This window comes from Hippocampus comes, unplaced genomic scaffold (genome assembly GCF_001891065.2).
Source record: "Hippocampus comes isolate QL1 unplaced genomic scaffold, H_comes_QL1_v1.1 scaffold104, whole genome shotgun sequence".
In the NCBI taxonomy this organism is placed as follows: domain Eukaryota; kingdom Metazoa; phylum Chordata; class Actinopteri; order Syngnathiformes; family Syngnathidae; genus Hippocampus; species Hippocampus comes.
In genome coordinates this window covers 5,849,364-5,872,191 of record NW_017806072.1, presented here as the reverse complement: position 1 = coordinate 5,872,191, position 22,828 = coordinate 5,849,364, and the positions used below count along the sequence as shown (strand labels likewise).

Below are 22,828 nucleotides of genomic sequence, written 5' to 3'. Positions count from 1 at the left end.
TGTATATGCTCTCAGCAGTTGCGTTACACAGCAGAGCCAGATGGAAATGCAGAAAGCAAAACTTCAGAACGTTCCACCTTCAAGTTTGGAGAGATTTACACTAATCCTCATCTCCGCATTTGCTTTGGATAAGGCTGCAGTTTATGACAGCAGAATGCACGGCGTATGCGTGCAAGTGTATGTGTTTGAAAGAGAGACATTCATAAAGCAACATGAAAAGGGTGTTCTATGAATTCCTGCAAGTGAGTCTGTTGCAGCCACACACGTCTCTCTTGTGAAGAGCGAGAGACAGAGACATTGTAATGTTGGCTGGTGCAGAGAATCCAGAGAAAATTGGCAAATCCAATTTTTTTTTCACATTCAAATCAGTTTGGCTTTCTCTCTCTAGTGGCATAAAATCTCGCCATGGTATGAAGATTTATTCCACAGGTCTGTGTTTTTCTGCTTCATTTACGTTTGCCGTGCCAGCCCTCTCTCACACTTCGCTTCACATTATTTGGACTCTTGTTGGATCGATTGGAGTCTGTAATTTGTGACAGCTAATATGACGATCAGATGAGGCAATTTCATTACAAAGATGGATAAGCGTTTTCCTTCACCACGGAAACCTCTCAATCATTAAAAAGTGTCAGCAAGTCGATATACCCTACTTGCCAACGACAATATTTCTAGTCGAAAACTCCTTTTTCTCTCTGAAATCTGGATTTGCTCTTTGTAGAGAACTCTTATTTATTTGAAACATCAGTACAAGAAGTAGCATGACACAAGCAAGAATAGTTGTAAGAATGAATCATAATTTAAAATGTGGTAATTAGCCGTTTTGAAATAAAACATATTAGTGTCAGCCAAGCCGAATACCGGGAACTCCTGTTTTCCTGTCTGTGCTTTTTTAATTTTATTTTTTGCACACATGTTCTCATTGTGCAATGACTAAAGTGGAGCGCAGAGATGGAAGTCATTAAAAAAACAAAACAGAAAGAGAAAATGCAGGGATGGAAGATGGCTTGCAATGGGCGTGATAATTTTCTCTTTAGTCTACAAAATAATGAGGTTCCCTTTCAATATCTTGGTCTCATTAATGTGCTAATGTGGTTCATTAGCCAAAAGATTTACACCGTAAATTGCAAAAAGCATGGATCCACACTGTGATCTTGACTTTCATACATTTTGGATTCATACTGACCAAGTGTTTTCCATCATTTGAAGATCATAAGACAGCAAGTGAAAGGAGAAGGCTGACTTTATCATCGTGATATTCATACTGAATACATTTGATAAGTTGTAGCGATAGAGAGATCACATTCTGGCAGACACATATAAATAAATAAATAAATAAATATATGTGTGTATATGTGTATACACACACACACACACACACACACACACACACACACACACACACACACATTTATCACTGTAATCGATTTTAGTCCACGGAATGTGCGCTGGGATGTAACCAGAGAGAACAGACTCGCAATGGCAGCGTGACTTTCTGACTCTAATGCTCTGCGGCCCATCTGGGAGCTGTCACTGCGAAGGAAAGCCAATCGATGAAGTCGGCCTGAGCCCTCCATCTGCTTCATGTTCGACAGAGGTGAATTACATTGAGATAAAATGTTTGATGTAGTGAACAAAAAGAGCATCTTTGAGTGTGTACAGTAATTTCTTGAGAATAGCATACACCCATGTATATTACGCCCGCCCAGAATCGCCCTTTAAAAGCTGTTTTTTCAATGTACTCATGAATATTACACTCCCACGATTTGCTGGTTGTTCCCTTCCCTGTTCAGGGGATGAGGAAAAAAATTGAAAAATTCGGTTCAGGGTTGTGCTCAGAAATGGTGGTGATACAGTCTGAGAGTCGATATTATTTCCTTTAATATCAATCACCAGCTTTGACCATTTCCAATATTGCATATATAATGCAGAAGTAAAATAAACAAAGTTACTGAGAGTAATACAGTTAGTTGTGTGTAAATATATTTTAAGCAGTAAATACTGCCCTGACTGCTGAACCCTTTTGTGACAAGCCGACAACCTCATGTAAACAAGAGCCCTTCATACCCTTAAAATGCATCCGTTTCAAAATCAGCTGTTACCAATCAACTTCAATTAAATTAGCACACAGTAATCAAGTACCACACTGTCCATAATGTGACAATACGTCAGCAGTTACGGTCGTTTTGTTTTGAGTCCATGAGTTACCTACCACGATAAATAAAAGGCGTAATATTATCTGCTGCAACGACTTCAGAAACAGATACGAGAGAGATCAACTTTTTCGTTTGTTCTGCGATGACCAACTTGTTTGCACGAGATATATTGTGTGTGTGTGTGTGTGTGTGTGTGTGTGTCAATTACACAATCACAACAACAAAAAAAGTTTACTATTAATTCTGTGAGAAAAGTCCAAGTGTACCGAACCGAACAAAAAAGTCTTGACCACAAAACCGAGCTATGAACCAAACCTTATGTGATTTTGCGAACCGTTCCACCCCTTAAAAAAATGGAGATATAACTCTCTCTCTCTCTCTCTCTCTCTCTCTCTCTCTCTCTATATATATATATATACATATACACACACACACACACACACACACACACACACACACACACACACACATATATATATATATATAAACTGCTCCAAAAAATAATAGAGAATGCTTGGAGTATTCTCTTCTAAGTGTTCCCTTTATTTTGTGCTTTGTCAATGTGTTTGGTTTTCTCCGGGTCCTCCGGTTTCCTCCCACATTTCAACAACATGCATGGCAGGCTGACTGAACACTCAAAATTGTCCCTAGGTGTGAGTTTGAGCGCGGATGGTTGTTCGTCTCTGTGTGCCCTGCGATTGGTTGGCAACTGATTCAGGTTGTCCTCCGCCTACTGCCCGAAGACAGCTGGGATAGGCTCCAGCATCCCCCGCGACCCTAGTGAGGATCAAGCGGTTCGGAAAATGAATGAATGAATAAATGTGTTTGTTCAAAGCCATTTGCTAAATATTATTGATGACAGGTAAATGGATGAATATGTATGGTTGTCTCCTGATCAGCTGTATAGTGTGTAATCTTGGCCATATGGAAAGTGGCCTGGTGTTAGTTTGGTGTGACCTTGGCTGTGTGCTTTCTGGCAGGCTGATAAGAGAGCTTATCCTCTCTAATGGGTTATTTGGCTCAGTGGGCAGTGTTACTTCATGACTGGGCTGTGATGAACTGTTCCGGCAGGTTCCAGTGACATTTTTTTTATTACTGAAGTAGCACGGAATACAAATTTGATATGTGAAGACTTTTAATGTGTGACACATTGCACATTTATGAATATTTTATTTTAAACATTCACTTGCCATTTTTATTTGCTCTGTATCCTTAATCTGATATGTTGAAATCAGTGGCAGCTGCTGGCCATTCAAAGGGGGGAAGCTCATTTTTTTCAGCCAACACATAAATGTGTTTTTTAAAATGTATTTACAGTATGTCCAAATTCTACCCTCTGTTCCTTTTCATGAAAATGAAAACACAATGCTAGTCGTTTTTAACAAAGGCAAAGTCGCTGGGGACTGGTAAACTCTGAATGAAAAATGTTCCAGTGGAGGTTTATATTGTATTATCTCTAATTCACTAATTTCACTGTCAAACGAAGAAGGATTCCGCCTAAGACAAATTATCCAATCATCATGCAGAAGCCAAGGATCCCACTTTGGAATAAAGCGCGTTAGTGCTGCGGAGATGAATGATAAGTCACTCAGTTACCCGTGATCAGTCGCTGATTATGAACAATAGATGCAGGTATTCTAGCACATATTATGACAAGATGGAGGCCAAACGATCAACTGGCACGTCTACAAAGAAATCCTGTCATGTTTGCTTCATTCAGTGCATGAGAAGGTGCAAGAGTTATGGTCGGTAGGGCAAGTCATTCTTGCTTCACCATTATAATGCGCCTGCTCACTATGCCGAGTGTCCGACAGTACCCGGAGTTTCTTTAAAGGGGAAAATGTGCACTTTGATGTTCTGGATTTTAAATACTGTGTACGTTTTATCACATCGATCCAGGAATTTCTCTGCCATACCTCCTATAAGATTCTCCTTTACATTAACACAAAATGACGGCTGCAAACTGTGTTACGGATTGTAAATCATAACATCTCCCCACTCATCCAGTTTTCTCTGAAAGTCATGTTATTTGTCACTTACGGTACCAGAATAAGAGCGATGTATTGTTGTAGGACAGTAAGAAGAAAAAAATACTGCATACTTTTTTTAATGATCCCAACAGACCATATACCACCAACAAATTCCGTGAATTTACTGAGGGTGGACCATCAGCAAGAGAAATAACAATAGCCTTGCGTAGCAGTTTGTCCGTGTGTGTGTGTGTGTGTGTGTGTGTGTGTGTGTGTGTGTGTGTGTGTGTGTGTGTGAAAAACACACCTGGCAACGAGACCAGCCTCCATCTTACAAGGGTGTAATGGAACTTTAAGTTTCCACATTCTGTGGCTGCATGACAATAAAAATTAATGGACGAGAGAAGCTGAGATATCATTGCAAACACAGCTGCCTCATTAATGCCGAGATCTCGGAGAGGGAGATGGACTTATTTGAGTCTGATACATAGCTAGCGGGGACACTTTGTTGTCACCTTTCCTGCTGGGGACTGCAGTGCAAGAAAGTCCATGTTATCTTCTTATAACTCAACAGTTGAATGGTAAAGAGCTAATCTCGTTGTTAGAATTTTATTGTTGTTTGTATTACACTCTATCTACCTATCTATCTATCAACAGTTTTCCACTACGCTGTACCTCGACACCTCCTGACCAAAATGAGTTTTTTTTTCTTCCAAAAAGTTGCAGTGTTACTCTCTGTAGTCTCGACTATTCTGCAGCAGTCCATTTATATGCTGCCTTCACTTTTCTTTTTGAATAGAATCAATCTCATTTGTTCCGACAGACGTGCCCGCGACTCGTGTTGAATAAGATGAACCGTTTTCCATGATGACTAAAGCAATACTGTTCTGAGTTGAAGAACCAAAACGCTCTATCAAGGCGACAACAGCCAAGACATGTCACGTCGATAAGGTAACGTCAGTAAATTAACTGACTTGAAAAAGAGTCTATTTGTGAATTAAAATTGGAATGAAATGGTGTGGATGCTGACGTTATAAGCAAATATTCGGTGTGGTTAAAATGTTCTCGATGTAGTCAAAATGAATGCCAGATTATTCTTCAAAACTACATCAGGAAAATGTGTTGGTAATGGTTGGTGATTGGTGCCCATTGTTCTTAGCTCCAATTTGCAGTCTTTTCTGTCTTCGAGGCTTCCATATCTTTTGATTTGTGCCATTCTGAACTCTCCCTTCTGTGTCAACACTTCATTCTGGGCATCCAATTACTCTGCAGGTCAATGCATTATGATTTCATATAGAGCAGCGATGCCTTTCAGTGCAGGGCTCAAAGAGCCATTCAAATTACATCGGCGCCTGGTTTCAGAGTAACCGTTTTGCACAATGTTGTTTTCAAGCATTTCCATGGCCACCGTCTAATCTGATCCTCCCGCATATAATTGAATGTCAGTCGTCACATAAGGACGCTTGGCTCTCTTCAATTAGCATCTTGTTTTGTTGTGTCACAACAGCGGAACAAAGCAGACAGAGAAATATTTACACCCTCCAAGGTAGTGGACAGACTTATTATATGATGCCATTTATATGCAAATAATATGGCACAGAGAACACATTGATAAGATTTCATTGTGGTGAATTTGATGTGCACTTCAGTCTATAAACTCTCTTTCATTCACCTATTAGGATGAAGAGATTCAAACACAGTTGAGTCACATCCAGGCATGGACAGAGTTTGCCCCTTTGAGTGGACGAGGAGGTATGGATGGAAATATGTCTTCCTCCGGAAGAGGTGCAGTGGAATGGCTGACAAAAAGCATCAAGTGAGGTTGAAGGTTTGCTATTGCTTGCTGAATGGGCAAGGAAGCATTGGCAATAGTGTGAACTCAACCAATAGTATCCACTTTTCAATACACTATTTTATCCAGTGCAAAATACGCGCGTCATCATGCAACGTGTCAGACCATCAACGCATCAAGGCTCAAGTGGTAAACGGTTGTGTGTTCGACCCTCAGCCCTTACGACCATGTCCAGGTGTCCTTGGGCAAGATACCGAACCCCCAGTTGCTCCGGATGCTGTGCCATCAGGAAATGAATGAGAAGACAGTGTTGAAGTCTTTTGAGTACCTCAAAGTTAGAAAAGGGCTCAACTAGTGAAACACTCTTGGCCATTTTACTCATATTAATTTTGAGTAATAAGCAAGTCAAACTTAATTCACGTGTGTTACTTAATACATATCTGAGTTATTTGTAGTCAAATCAAGTATTTGTTTTTAATACACAAGTTATCGCTTTACTGTATTCAACTAAAGTGAATCCTTGTGCTGGTTTCCCCAAACCATTTCAGTTTAACAAATTCATCAGGTTTTACGGTGTGCAGTCTTAGAGCATAAAACCGGTTCATTTTAGTCGCTTTCAATTAAGCTCAAATTTGTTTCCCCACTTTGCTGCAGTTCATTTGGAAAGGTGTGAACACAGTTAATCTCTGCTGCACCCCAAATTAACCACCTGCTGCAAGCACTAATACTGTGTAAAAATAGTCACATTTGTAACAATTATACACCGAATAATAATGTCTTTAACACAAATGCGAGGAAACGAAACTTAAATACTTGGACACAGTAAGCAAGGCTTCCACTATAGAATATTACTTCATTGCTTCTTTGTGTTCTGGCAACTTGCCAGATCTTTGTCAGTTCTAATCAATACAACATGACTGTGAACTCAACCACCTTACGCTGTTTTGTTCTTCCCCCCCTAAATGAACAAGGTGGACAGGCACTGATGAAATATGGGAACACTCCTCAGCATCCCTCCTGCTCCCAGATCCCCCGATTCCATCATGCTTCTGCCCACTTGCATTAGTGAGGAAATGAGATACCCCTAATTAATTAGATCTCTGAGTGCTAAAGATGAAGATTACATTGGAATGAAGGTTAGATGTGTCAATCATAGCTTTTTGTCAAACAGACGAAGAGTTCTTTAAGATAAATTGAGCCTCATGGGCATTGTGAGTCCCATTGTGTGTTGTTAATCGCTCCCCCTGCAAACACCGGCTTTAATTGAGTCTCACAGAGAGTTGTCAATGTAAGTGTGAGACTGAAATCACTGAGGACAATTAGAGTCACTAGAAGACGAGACAAAAGATACACAGCTGGAAGTGACGAAAAAAAAAACGTGCAAAATGTGATGGTTTTAAGATGAGATGGAAATAAAACAAAGTGGAGGCTGGATAAGATGAGATGATTTAAAGGGAGAAAAAAAATGTAATTATTGTTTAGAACCTAATTGATGAGTGGAGTCCGGTTTATTGGTAATTTAGCCAAACACTGGCATTTTCTTTTATCTCATGCAGAGATGAAAGTGGACTTTTCTGAAAATTCCGGAAAAAATAAATATATATATGTATACACACACACACACACACGCACGCACGCACGCACGCACTTGGCCGATAACGCATGAATTAGTTTACACAAAACGCTATTCAAATACTCGACATTCAATGATTAATCTTCCTTTTGTGTGCACACGTGTACCCTTTGTGGCTTCCGTTCGGGCTGAAATTTCGAAATCTCCAAGATATGGCAAGGCCATGAGAATGCGAGGCGAGAGTATTACTGTTGTGGCGACGCCACTCAAGCTAAGCGAGCCTCAGCAGTTGATAGTCCGCTGCTCTCTGCTGTGCGTGCTTCAGCGCGAACATGTACGCAAGCGCGTCTTTTGATTTCAACCAATCAACGCTGACGCAAATAACGTCACACACGACAACAGCTAAGTTAGCCGAGACGACACTCGAAATCGGACGGACACGATTTTCTGCCAATCTGTGTTTTTCCCTTTTTGGCCAAATATATCTTTTACGACAACTGTCTTGTCCACGGCGTCTTTTATTCGTTCCACTGGGGTTTAGCAGGTGTGTTTATAAAGAGACGAAAATTGTTTGGGGACTATCCCCCACATTCTAGTTGAGATGGTATAACCCAAGAGGCAAAATGACGCTTGCAACTGTTGTTGCAGTTGCCATTCGTTCTACTAAACCATTAGAAACGCCATCATGTCTTCTGTCGTTATTACACAAACAAAAATCTCTTTACTGTTACTAGTGTTAGTGCCTCAATATGGCTACGCTCGTGAAAGCAATACAACGAACTCAAACGCGTCTTCGTTCAATGTTGTCAACTAATATCCGGATTAATTTTATGCAAATTTTCCTCAATTCTCCGGAGAAATTTTCATAAAAAAATTGAAAAACCCAGAATTCCGGGAAAATCCGGAGGACTTTCATCTCTGCTCATCCTTGATATTCTTCCAGAAAAAGTGTTTTGACTGGAAACAAATACCGTATTTTCCACACGATAAGGCACTTTGGAGTACAAGGCGCACCTTCAATGAATGGCCTATTTTAAGACTGTTTTAATGTACAGGGTGCACCGTATTACAAGGCGCATAGAATAGGAGCCACAATAATGGCTGTGTTTACGTTATGCATCCACTAGATGCCGCTACACTGAAGGGAATACAATACAATACAGCTTTATTGATATAGAGACCTTGCAACCACTGCAACTGCAACAAAGCACTTTACAGAACATTTAAAATAGTCAAACCTCGGTTTTCGAACATCTCGGTTCTCGACCAATTCGGTTTCCAACCAAAAATTTCGAGTTTTTTATGCCTCGGATGACGAACAAATTTCGGTTCTCGAACAAACTGAGCGGACTTGAATGCACCATTTGACTCCTCTCGCCTTCCTTACACGAGGAAGTGACGCTTCCTTGGGTAGACGAGGAAGTGACGCTTCCTCGTGTTGCTTTCCATTGTGAGCAGACGTGTTCAATAAACATTTTTATTTTAAAAAGAGCGTGGTTTCGGTTTTCGAACAGCCTTCTGGAACGGATTATGGACGAAAACCGAGGTTTGACTGTACTACGTTCAAGAAATCATAATATTGATCCACATATAAGGCGCATCGGATTATAAGGCACACTGTTGGCTTTTGAGAAAATGGAATGCTTTTAGGTGTGCCTTATATTCCATAAAGTATGGCAATTGCTCATTCCTCTAGAACTAAATGTACCTTTTATTATTTGAGTTTAAATTTGTTGATTCGCGGTTCTGCTTTCATAAAACCAGAAGTGGCATTCCAAAGAAAAAAAAAGTAATCATTTCAATGCATTTTGTAGAATGGCACAGTTTGTAGAAACCCCAACGTAGTTGTAGAAACTTTCTCTGAACTAGTCACCACAGTGGCTCCATCCCTAGTGCTTACAGCTAGTGGCAAAACGTTGATATTAAGGAAGCTCAAATATTTGTTCATTCAAATAACTGTGCCGGAAAAAAAACATGAGACCTTTTTAAAATTCCAGAGTAATTTAGTGGACTTGCAAGTGGCCGCTATTTCTGTGTCCTAAGGTGATATTGAAAGGTCAGCGTTGAGTGAAATGGGTTTCAGAGGTGGAGGACCTGAGAATTGATAGCTGAAGGAGAGTGAGAAACGGGGGGGACGCGTTGAGGTGGAGGGCAGCATAATTAGGGTTCCAATTGTTTTCTGCTCAGAGGGTAATGTGTGTGTATGTGTGTCGAAGCAGTGAGGGCTTCAGTCATGTCAGAGATATCCCAATGATGCCACACTGTCATTGGAGCTAAAGAGAGCTTCAGTACATTTATTTCCCTCTTGAACTTTTGCTCCACTCTATCTTCCTCTTCGCGAATCCGCCTGATGTTTCATTCTTCACGAATGTTTCCTCTGCTGCCTCTCACCTCTTTTGCTCTTTCATCCTTCATTTTTTTTCCATCCTCATTGACCTGAGGATAAAGAGTATTTGTCAACAGCTCTTACTCTTCAGCAAAGCGCCCCCACCCTCCCCCCATCTACCCTTCAGGCGAGAATTAATTTCACCCTGTCTCCATGAGAGAGTGCATTGATTGGAAAAGTTTGGCTGTGTGCAGAGTACTTTTTATTGTTCTCTTCCCCATGCCACTCTCTCTTTGCTGATGAAACCAAGCACGGTTCATTGCCGCTGCCAAAGCAGACACAATGCTATCGGGGCCCATCTCTCTTCAGGTGACTATCTTTATCGGCCCTTGTATATAGATCTTCGCCACCTCCTCCATCTGCCCTCCTCCTTCACTCAAGACATAAATCAGGCCTGTGCAGCGTAGCAGTATGGTGATACATTCATTCTCTTGTAAAAGAGAGGACAAGAAGGCAGACAAGAAGTTGACATTGACACAAATTGCAGCATATGTGCAGAGGTCATACATTAATTCTCCTTGTGAAGCCCATCATTTGGTTCCTATAAATCCTGTTAATACCATTGCGGACTGACGGTCAAATTGGAAGTTGAAGTTCTCTGCCGTCACTCTTCCTTTCATGTAGTTAAATCCATTTGTAGCAAGCAAACAATCTTAAAATTATTTCGGAGTGGTTTTCTGCTACTTTCACTGGTATTATTTCCTGTAAAGATGTACCATCTTATTTTGTCACTTTATTGTCCATATCTAAAATGTTTACTTGGAATGCATAGTCCTGGGAGGCTCCGGATAAGAAATCTCAGTAACAGTGTGAAAAAAAAAACGATTTTGAGGATATTTTGGGCACTGTATGTCAGTTTTCTCCTGTAAAGTATTCAAATGGACACCAGGAACTCTATATATATTAGATGGCACAAGTCTCATTGTGCCAGTTTGGGAATTTGGCAGACTGATCTGCACCCCGTGGGCATTCTCATGTGCCCTATTTTCATACCCAGTGCAAGTCTAGCACAAAGCACGGTGTGTGTGCATAAGTAGAGCTTTCTTTCTTTTGGGATTTTCCCAAGCTTTGTACAAGTAGAATTGCGGCATTTGCGCCGTTGTGCACCATTGTGGGATGGGACGTAGCCAACTTGCTAACTCGCCACTGGACGGGCTCCTCTCATTCCCTTTCAGAGCAGTCAGAGCAGGAGAGGCACACGGTCTACATGGCACAAGCATAACTGACTCGCTGGAGCTCATTTATGAGATTGGCACATGCAAAGTACATTTTCGAAGGGACGGCAAGCAGATCACCACTTGCTGATGATGATTGTCCAATCAGTGCTACGGGAAATTTAGTTCGCTTTGTACACAACGCGTGACTGTTGTGATAAGGATGTCATGCACGATTCATTTTGTGCACAATTAAAAAAAAAAAATGTTTACTTACCGTATTTTTCGGATCATACGTCGCTCCGGATTATAAGTCGCACCAGCCAAAAAAATGCATAATTAAGAAGGAAAAAACATATAATTCGCACTGGAGTATAAGTCGCATTTTGAGGGGAATTTTTTTTGATAAAATCCAACAGCAAAAACATCCATGTCATCTTGAAAGGCATTTTAAAATAAAAATAAAACTTGAGAACAACAGGCTGAATAAGTGTACGATATGCCAACGTTACATGACGCTTAAACAACGAACTGTGAATGTGCCTGGTATGTTCATGTAACATTAAGAGTTATTTAGACAACTATAGCACAAAGAACATGCTAACAAATTTACCAAAACATCAGCGTCACTCCAAATAATGAAATCCAATGAAATCTTCATGCTCGGTGTCACTTTTAAACAACTCCACCAACTCCGGAGGTAGAGGATGCAGCACTTCCTCTTCTACGTTGCTTACGTCAGAGTTATCGTCAGTTGTTTTTCTCAGTTACCGCCAACGTGGAAAGTATCAGCACAGGCCGAGGGCACCCTCTTGCGGTTTAATGTGAAAAAAACATGTGATGTGTACAATGTGCTAACCGTTTCACACATAAGTCGCTCCAGAGTATAAGCCGCACCCCCGGCCAAACTGTGAAAAAAACTGCGACTTATACTCCGGAAAATACGGTATGTCTTGAAATTTCATTTACTTTTTTCTGGTTTAATCAATGCATTTTTTTATGTGTTGAATTTGTAAAAAAACTATTTTTCAATAATGAAGGGTTTGGTGAATATGCATTTGAACTGTTAGATTTCCTTGTGTGGGAATGTAGGATATCCTGTTTACTTAGCCCAGCAAGCGTGTGCAAGTATTTTGCTGGCTCAGTGGGATTCAGTCCCCAGAAACCTCCACTGAAGTACAGCGGAATTGAGTCAATATTTAACTTTATTTATTTATCTATTTTTACAGTTGAAATTTGTGGATGGGGTGGTTGTGTATGGACAGCGAAGGCCAGCTGTCAGGAAGCAGCACCTAGTTGCGTCTGTGACCTGCATGGATCAATGCATGCCTGATAATTCCTGTGGCCTCTGGGCTGCAAAGATAAGAGCGACCTGACAGCGAAGAAAGAAGCAAAGTCACTCACAAACTCAGCATGTCAAGATTTATGATTGCACCGTAGAGACAGACAGACAGACACATACACCCACACAAACACACACCTGTGTACTCACATTTTTGAAACAACTTTGGTGCCAGTACCTGTAGTTAGTTTCCCTCCTGAGTCTGGCTAAACATAGTTTTCCAGTGACATCACACACCACCACCATGTTGGAGATCGATGTATTAATTTGTTCGTTGAGTCGTTGAATCGAGAATCCCTACAATATCAATCACCAACGTGGACCAATGGTGGCACACAAAACTGTTTAGCCCGTCAGCCTCACAGTTCGAAGAACTTGGTTTGGAATTAGTTGTATATATTGTCTTCGGTTTATGATGGATTAAGTTACTTTGCCATCTGCGTGTAGCATCAACTGACGCTAAAGCAGCAGTGAAATTATAATTACGCTGAGTGTGTCCTTGAAAAGCACTTAAAAGACATACCGTATCTAGGCCACAAATATAGACTAGTTAGGTAACTGTGCATCGAGTGTTTTCGAAGGCGGCAAATGTTGTGTTCCAGTCAGAGTTCATTCAAGGGCGCAAATGTTCACCAAACGTTCTCCAGACGTTCACCAACAATGTTTTTTTTTTGTGTGTGTGTGTGTGTGTGTGTGTGTGTGTGTGTGTGTGTGTGAGTGTGTGTGTGTTTTCGCAAGGAAATTTTGAACAAGATAAGTACAGGTGAATGTCTGGCGACCGTTGGCCGAATATTTGTGCCCTTAAAATAATGCAACATTCACTACCTTCAAAAACACTCACAGTAGTTCACAGCTCAGTGGGATAGGGGCTTTATTGAAGTGTATTGTTATTCTGCAAACTGTTCCCAACGTCGTCATATTGACTGCAGGGACGTCGGAATCCGATGATCCCTGTCATTAGATTGTGCAGGTTTATTTTTCGTAAAACATCAGGAATAAATTTGAACTTTACATCTCGAAACACCATCGTACATGCCAAAACACAATCTCTCACAAAATCATACAGTCTTTGTGGATAACTACAATATTATGGCTTAGGAATGTGTAAGGTCATGTACTATTGAGTTGTCAGAGCTACATGGCGAAATGTAATCTGCTGTAAAAACAGCCTTGGCTCATGCTCAAATGTCAGGTGCTTTGCTTCAATAGGTCTTGCAAATAGATCCATACGGTCAGCACACTCCAAGCCTTTCTGTGAAATTGAGTTACAACATTTTAATGCACAACAAATACAGAACAAGAGGCAATTAATGTTTTATTCAGATGAAGGTCAATTGTTAACAACAAACAGATTTGATTGATAGCCAATATTATAAAGGCTGCTTCATGCTTATCTCATTGAGGCATTTGCAGTTTGACTTTTCCAACTGCTCAACCATACCCATGCAGCACCTGCCACTCTTTACAGGAAGCTGAATGGTCAATTATATTAGTCGCGGATTGTTACTCAATTGGAATTGCGGGGTTAATGAGTCCTCACAACTATATAGAGATTCAGACAATTTACATTTACAGTAAGATGATTACATTTTATGTATCTGTTTTCCTAATGTGTATTTGCTACTATGCACTCAAATAGGCCTCGAGCAATTATAACAAACAATGCAAATAATTCTGATAATAATCTCAATAGCCCTAATAGATGTCTTATTCTTTCTCACTATCTCAAATCTTGACTTAAAAGAGTGAAACTTTGCAACGAAAGCTATTTCAGTTTTGCGGTATTCTGACTACGGATGACTCAGATTACCGGTGGATGTTGAGAATCAATCCAGTTGAGGAATGAACGCGTCTGATCTAGTGCGGTGGCCAAGCTTTTTCTTCTGCTCATCAGCGGCCACACGTGAGGAGCTTTCCTAAAACGATGCCTGTCTGCATTCTGCATTCCCTGCTTGGCCTGCATATGGTGATAAACACCTCCAATTATCATAAAAAATAAGATATCTTGTACCTACGTGTAAGTGCCAACTTCAACATCCATATAAACATGGGTAGTAATATGCTACATTTAATCCGTTACATTGACTTACTTTTGGGATCAATTTTACAGAGTACGATAGCAACATACTTTTTAACTTGAGTATTGTTATTTTCGAAGAAAATTGTCACGTTGCGAGGTGGTGGTGGACCCCATAAAGCAGGCAGAAGGGAGGAGCAGGTTGTACTTGACAGATTGTATTAAAACACAGAGAAAACTAAATCCTAAACAAACAAAGTCCTGAAAACAACAAGAATCCAAAGTAGCAAACAAAACCATGACTGAAGCAAAAACTAACCATGACCGAAACATGACCGGAACAAACATGACAGAAGCAAAGAAACAAACAATGACCAGACAATGAGTGGCCGGGCGGGAGTCCATTTAAAGAGCTAATGACATAACGACCAACAGGTGTGCAGCTGCAGGGAGAGCCCTACAGTGCCACCTGTTGGTCACAAACCGAAACATGACAAAAATGTACTTTTACTTTGTGACACTGAGCTAATTTGTACATACATTTCTGCATGCTACTTTTATTTTACGTCATATACGTTTGACTCCATTTGACCAATTAAACAGAGCTAGGCATTCACATGTCCGGACAAGTCTCTTCATCCTCACACAAGTTAAATCCACAAGTTAAGATATTGATTAAAATCATTTTGAAAAGGTTAAAAAAAAAGTATTTGCTTGCATTTTTTTGAAAGCAGCCACGTTACTAAAATTTAAGTTCTGCTTCTTTGAGATTCAAATCACAATACTTGATTTGGGTTTTTTTTTCTTGCATTCTTGGGGCATTGTAAAGCTTGCTGAACATTTGCAATAATGCTTGAGAAAACTCCTGTCTGCTTTCCGTAAACAGTACACAAGTTTGCATAAAATATTACAACCTGCCAAGGGATTACAGATGGAAACTAGCGCTAAACAGCTATAACCTGCCATTCTTACATGGAAATGTTCATTAATATATACTGCACCATTTTAAATTAAATACATTGATGTATTTTTGTTTTTATTCACAAATATACAGTAACAAGTTATTGTTAAATGGACATACATGTATTGCATCTTGTGATCAAATCAGCAAAGTTGTCTTTTTGCGGCCCCAAAAATCCTGATCATGAAAAACCTAAAACGACTTCTCGAGAATCACAGCGCAGCAGCAAACGCTTGCTAAGATCAAAGGAGTGAAATACATTTGATGCTGAAATCTGTGCATCCGTCGTCACCTTTCTTGCAAATGCAATGTCTTGAAGGTATTTCTGTAAAGCTGTCAGCAGCATCCACTTGTACTAAACGATGAACTGATTAAATGGTGGTCCAAGGCTCCCGTGACTTCTCGTATGTCACCTCCTCATTAACCTGACGCGTCTGGGGCGGAATTTAATTTCATCTGGCACAGACATTCTCCTAGATCCAAGGATGAACTGATTGGCGATCAACATCACTGTGACCTTACAAAACGTGTTTTTTGACCATTGAAACTCTGCTAAGGACAGAAGCCTCAGACAAATTTCTACTGGAATAAAAGGACAAACTGATGTTTACATGTCGTCAAGGTTGGAGGCCAACTTTCCCATGACTTCATAACAGACTCTTGACCCCTGAATCAATGCCAGCACACAGGAAGTTAAGAGCCAGGTGTCACCGTGACAACCAGATGTGTGTGCGAAATCAAATAACGTGATCGATGTTCAGTATACCAATGCTCAATAGGTCATTACTTTTATTTGGACATGGGACACAACTAAACCTTTTTCTAAAATGGCACTTCTTTCCCCATTTCCTATTCAAAACATGTTTTGCATGTCCAATGTTTTTTAAGCATATTTGGTCAGCTGGAACTAACCATTTAGCAAAGATAATAACAGGTTATACACCTGTATTTCATTCAGTTGAGTGAAACCCCATGGTTTTCCAGACTCAAACCATGAATTTTCATGTGTTTATGTGTGCAAATAGAGTGGAATGAGAAACCCTCATTAGTATGCATGAGCCCCATTAAATATTCACTCATCAACTCTACATTTTATTTGGATTCCCTTTACAGTGGTACAATTCACTGGTAATGAACCGTGCTGACATTTTCCTGCAGTAGCCTAATAGGCAAAGCTGTGCCAGTTTGAGCAGGAATGAAAGGTCTGCCCAGTTTGCCAGTTTTGCAGCAATCAGTTACATTAAGAACAAATGGACAGCCTAAAATACAGCATGTTATCAAACTTATGAAATGTCCTCAGTTAATAGTGTCATTATATCACCATTAGCGATTTTCTATTAACCAAGGTTTGTGTTTCCATGATAGAAAAATATAAACAGTATATGAAAACTTCACAACAAAAAGCTCGCCAAAGCACGAGCATGTCATTATGTGGAACCTACTGCCACAAACTATAGGTTGGATTCCTACAGCAGTGCACTTGTCTACTAAATTACCACTTGCCACTTTCTTTGGTGCAGTTTACTAGTTCTGGACCATATTCCCCCAGTACACATAGCATATTTTAAAGGAGACATATTATGCCATTTCCCCCACAAATTAGAAAAGCTCTTATGTATCTTGAAAAAATGTGCAAGAAACCTTGTACACAGCTTTGCATTACCATGTCAACCACTGTGCTTCAGTCCTGAGAGAATGTAGAAAAGATGTCGACCAAAGAAAGTCCTACAGTGTTGTACAGCCCAATACGTTTACACCCAGATGGAAGAGGACTCTTCTGAAAAAGTTGGAAAGTCACAGAATATAACAGGTTGTTACTCAAACATTGTTTGTGAATGTTATGTTGTGTTGTAACTGTGCTGTATTTTGCCCATCTGTGAGCTCTCCCCTTACTGTGGTGGAGGGGTTTGTGTGTCCCAGTAATCCGAGGATCTATGTTGACGGGGGCATTATGCCGCTGGCAGGGTCAACCATGGCAAACAAGTTGTAGGTGAAGTACCAGACAAAGCACAGACCTTTTATGATGAAGTACGAGATCAGACTCAGTTTTCCTTTGCCCAGCCGCAGGTCACCGGGACCCCCGACTGGAGCCTGGCCTAGATGTAGGGCTTGCCATGGACTCACCACCTATGGGAGGGGCCAAAGGTGTCGGGTTCCCTGTGAGCTGGGTGGCGGCCAAAGGCCGGATCAGACCATGGCGGTCTGATCCGCGGCTACAGAAAGTCAAATCTCAGATTCAGGAGGAGCAGTGTGGTTTTCGTCCCAGCCTTGGAACAGTTGACCAGCTCTACCCTATCGGCAGGGTCCTCGAAAGTGCATGGGAGTTTTCTCTACCAGGCTACCAGTCTATGTGTTTTGTTGACTTCGAGAAGACATTCAAATGTGTCCCTTGGGGAATTCTATGGGAGATGCTTCAGGAGTATGGCGTACCGAACCCCCTGATTCGAGCTGTTTGGTCCCTATACCACCAATGTCAGAGTTTGGTTTGCATTGCCAGTAGTAAGTCAGATTCGTTTAGCCAAGGCTGCCCTTTGTCACAGAGTCTGTTCATAGTCTTTATGGACAGAATTTCTATTTGGAGCTGAGGCATTGAAGGGGTCCATTTGGGTGGCCTCAGTCTTGCATTGCTGCTTTTTGCAGATGATGTGGTACTGTTGGCTTCTTCAAGCCACGATGGCAAACTGGAATGTTTGCCACAACGCAGTTGTGCCGTCTATGAAATCACTGGAATGGTTTGCAAAGTGTGAAGCGGTTGGGATGAAAATCAGCACCTCCAAATCTGAAAACATAAAAGGGTAGAATGCCCTGTCCGGTTCGGGGATGAGATCTTGCCCCAAGTGGAGGAGTTTAAGTGTCTTGTGGTCTTGTTCACGACTGAGAGCAGGATGGAACTGGAGATCGACAGGCTGATTGGTGCAGCATCAGCTGTGATGTGGACTCTATATCGGTATGTCGTGGCAAAGAGGCAGCTGAGCCAAAAAGCGACGCACAATATTTACCGGTCGATCTATGTTTCTACTCTCTCCTGTGTTCACAAGGTGTGGGTCATTACTGAAAGACAGAGATCCTGGACACAAAGTGGCAGAAATTAGTTTCCTCCGCCGTGTGTCTGAGCTCTCTCTTAGCGATAGGGTGAGAAACTCGGTCATCCGGGAGAGACTCAGAGTCGAGCCGCTATTTTTCCCCGTTGAGAGAAGCCAGACCAGGTAGCTCTGGCATCTGGTTAGGATGTCTCCTGGATGCCCCTCTGGTGAGATGTTCTGGACATGTCCTACCAATAGGAGGCCCTGGGGACAACCCCAGAAACGCTGGAGAGACATCTGGCTGGCCTAGGAACATTTTGGCATCCTCTGGGAAGAGCTAGAAAAAAATTGCTGGGAAGAGGGAAGTCTGGGCTTCCCTGCTGAAGCTGCTGAAGCTGCTGACCCCGCAACCTGAGTCTGAGTAAGTGGTAAAGAATGGATGGATAGTATTTCTGTACCTGTTATTAGAAGCTTCCTGTGATCATGTAACACTAATTTGTGCATGCAACGGTACTGCAGCACTTCACAGCTTTTGGCATTGATGTGATGGTGGTTCCGTGGAGTCCAGCTGTTACTTGCAAATAAAACCAAAACAAAAACCCCTATAAAGGCATATATTCGACCTGTCAGCTGGTCATGGAAGGAGAAATTCTGGCGTGGATGGTATTAGAGTATTTAACGCCAGGCCAGCAAGCCAAATACTGTATTTGTGTGCAAAAAAAAAAAAAAAAAAGCTTTCGATAATCTCAATTTTAAAGTTGCTTTCTTCAGCATTCTAATGCTTAGTTTCAACCATAGCACATCGTGATTGGTTACTAACCTCCTTTTCGAGTGAGGGCAAGGGACTGTTTCGATTAAGAGTGGTTCGTTTGTATGTTCATTCGTTTGTATGATTAGATCAAAACTATGAGACTGAGTTCCATGACCAAAGTCAGCTGCAATCTGCTCCAGCTCACCAGCGAGACACAGTATAGAATCTGGATGGATGGACTAAACTTGTGTGTCTAATAAACAATATAATCAGCATGGTTTACTTAAGATTGTGGTCAAGAGGGGCAGTGACTGACTAAAAATAATTTTGGTTGCACATCATGATATTTTTAATTGTATTTAATATGAATACATTGTCATACCTTGGCAACATTATTGGTGGTCTAATGTGTGTTATTCAAGTTACAATGTTAAATGTATTGTATTATACTTAATTCTGATAAAGTGACCAGTTCATGTAGATCTTATTGACATGAGTGCATGATTGCATCAATTCTCTGTTGGTACTCTTCATTTTTACTGAAAGAAACTTGGAGAGATGTGTGGAAAAATAGACTCTACACACGGTATTGTCTGATTGTGCCACTTTGTTCCTTCTTCCCTAATCAGAGTGTTTCGGAAGTTCTGAAAAGCAAACAATAAATAAATAAATAACAACAAAAGACTGCAAACTCCCTCGATACCAAGATGCAAAAGCTTCTTTCATTTGTGATGCACTTGCAAGATAATACCACATACATTAAATCTGTGGTACTTTGATAGATGTTTAGAAGACAACAAAGAAAGCCATGATAAATTCAAACAAACCAAAACAATCACTGCTAAGACATGACTCACATTGTTTATTGAAAAAAAAGAACAATTTACCAAAGACCAGCAACATTTTTGCCATTTTTTAAGTATAAGTACGCCCAAGCATAAGATTCTTATTGTAGTATTTTGGTGATTAGTGGATTTATCCTTAACTTTGATCAATGGAGAGTAAATCATATTCTTGGGGGGGCTTGAAAATCTTTCAACTAACCTCGTTGTTTCAAATGATTCAGGCAGTCCACAACATTCAAAAGTGGAATTTGTCAATTTGTAGGGCTGGCATTGAGGTGTGGGTGTCAGAAAGGTACAGATGGCTTTTTTTAAAAAGGGAGCAGAGGTGCTACTGATTAACAAAGGAACGGGCTGATGCTGCAGCTCTCTATTATGTTTTATTATTAAAGTGCATGCTTCCCATTACTCAGATAAATGACAAGATTTTTTTTTTTCCAGGCTGAATGCGGGGAAAGCTACGTTTCCCGTTCATGATTATTTTGTATTTTTCTCATTTATCATGCTACCTGTGTTTCTGAGAACTGGGGTTATTATATTATAAGTTAATGTCCTTTCCTTTCCCGTAATTTGTTTTTTGTTTGGAAGTAAACATTGATTAATTTTGGCCCTTTGGAGAGACAGCCTAGGCCCATAAGGAAGAGAAATGTTGCTATTGCACTACATCACTGTAGCAGATATTTCATTCAGTCTTTGATATTTGTACATACTATGTAAAACTATTGAAGAAACTTCATTTAAATATTTTCATCTGTATTGTATTTGTTGTCGTTTTGTTTTTGTTTTTTTAAACCATATTAGCATCATTTACTGCGATTGGCTGGCAACCGGTTCAGGGTGTCCCCCGCCTATTGCCCAAAGACGGCTGGGATAGGCTCCAGCACCCCCCGCTACCCTTGTGAGGATAAAGCGATTCCGAAAATGGATGGATTAGCATCATTTACTGTTGGCATAACTGTAGGAAGTCTGAATTGGTGGGAATCCTAATCCTAAATCATCGCCTTTTCAAGGTCAAGGCATCGACAGATTAAGAGGCTTTCACTTCTTGTGAAGCGTATGATGCTGCTTTGAGTAAGGCTCAAAGTATTATTATTATTTCACCGTGTAAGATCATTATAAGAGCTGTAATTGCATGTTTCCAGTGAGCATGCACACAGATTCATCAATGCAGACCTGCAGAAGCTCTGTTTTTTTGGTTTTTGTTTTTTTAAATGCTCTTCACACAGTGCTGTAAAAACACACGAGGGGGATAAAAAGAAATAATCGTTGAAATGAAAAGCTGACAATATAGTGCTCCCATTTAGCATCTCTGTTGAGAGGGTTCATCTCATACAATGAATTTAATCTGATGCAAAAAAACGTCTTCCATGGACACCTTCAGTATCTCTAGGTTGCACATTTGATTGAAGATAAAAGAAAATACGCTGTATGCAATATCCAGTACATCAGTTGCAAGCGGCGAATTTCACACCTGGGCCTTTAGTGGGGATTTAACTGAACTAATCGACATCTTAATGACAACATCATGTCCCAAAATAATAAACAAAAATGCTAAATAACTGTGTCACAATAAGGAAGAGGCCAGAGGCATTTCATAGTCAAAAAACACTATGAAAAGAAGATGCTAGACAGTTGGAAAATTAATAAATACAATTCATCTTGGTTGTAAATGTACTGTAAGTTAGCGCTTTGGATGGCATAGAAAATAAATGGATGGCTAATGCTGTATACAGAACGTTCAAAAGTTTGTGGTCATTGACAAATGTCTTTATTTTCAAAAGAAAGGTGTTTTTTTGTTCCTGTGAAGATAGTTTGAAATACACCCTAGACATAGTTAATGTACTTTCTTTCAAAAACAAATACTTGATGACACAAATCTTTGAATGTTGGTGTACTCCAAATTATGCACAATTTCACCACCTTTAATTAAAAAAAAAAAAAAGTTTAATCAATGGATATGCAGAAAATAAATTTTTTCAGTGAAATGAAGAATGTAAACATGCAAAGGATGTTTGACGAATAAGAAAACTTAAAATAGGTATGTGCATAAACTCTTCAACCCTGTAAACTTTAAGTCAGTACTTGGAAGAGGAACCTTTTGCAAGAATCGCAGCTGCAAGTCCTTTTTGATAAGTCTCTATAATCTTGCCCCTAGGATTTTTTTTCTTTTTTTTTTCTTTTTTTTTGCCCTTCCCTCACAGGACAAACTCCCACAGCGCCTTCAAGTTTTATCATCACTTACACACCGCTACAGGTTTTGCTCAAGAATGTTATCACTATTTGTAGCACCAACCGTCTTTCCCTCGGTTCAGATCAGTTGCCAAACGATTGCTGTTGAAAAGCTGCCCCACAGCATGATGCTGTTACCACCCTGTTCCACTGTGGGGATGGTGATCTTGGGTGATGACATGTGGTATGTGTGCACGAGACACAGGGCTCTATTTTCATGCGAAGTACAAGCTTAACACGAGGTCCGGTCCAAGTCCATGCAGAGGCGGGCTAGACCTTATATTGGTGTATTCGCAGATGCGCTTAAGCAAGCGCAGCTAGGCAGACTTCAAAACAGTGAATGAGAGTGAACACAGCCAATTTGAGTCACTGTCAATTGGGGTGGCAACTCTCATTGTCTTTCTTGCACTGATCGTCCATGACATGACGGAAGAAGAAACTGATTTGCTCCATTCCGGCGGCAGATCGAGCTTGCAGACTCTGTGAAGTAAAGTTGGGCAGAGAAATCACAGAATCGCGCTGAAACCAACTCAATCATTCTTTTCCATATTTATGAGTGAAATCGGCCGCAGAGTTTGTGGATCTGTCTGCCTGCACAACTTGGTCATATTCACCAATACTGCATGAGATGAGCG

At 40.6% G+C, this 22,828-nt stretch overlaps 1 protein-coding gene across 2 annotated transcripts in view; it reads left to right on the top strand.

Moving 5' to 3' along the window:
* Positions 1-22,828, top strand: part of cdh13 (cadherin 13, H-cadherin (heart)) — a 157,797-nt gene that overhangs the window by 67,040 nt on the left and 67,929 nt on the right. The window lies entirely within an intron of this gene.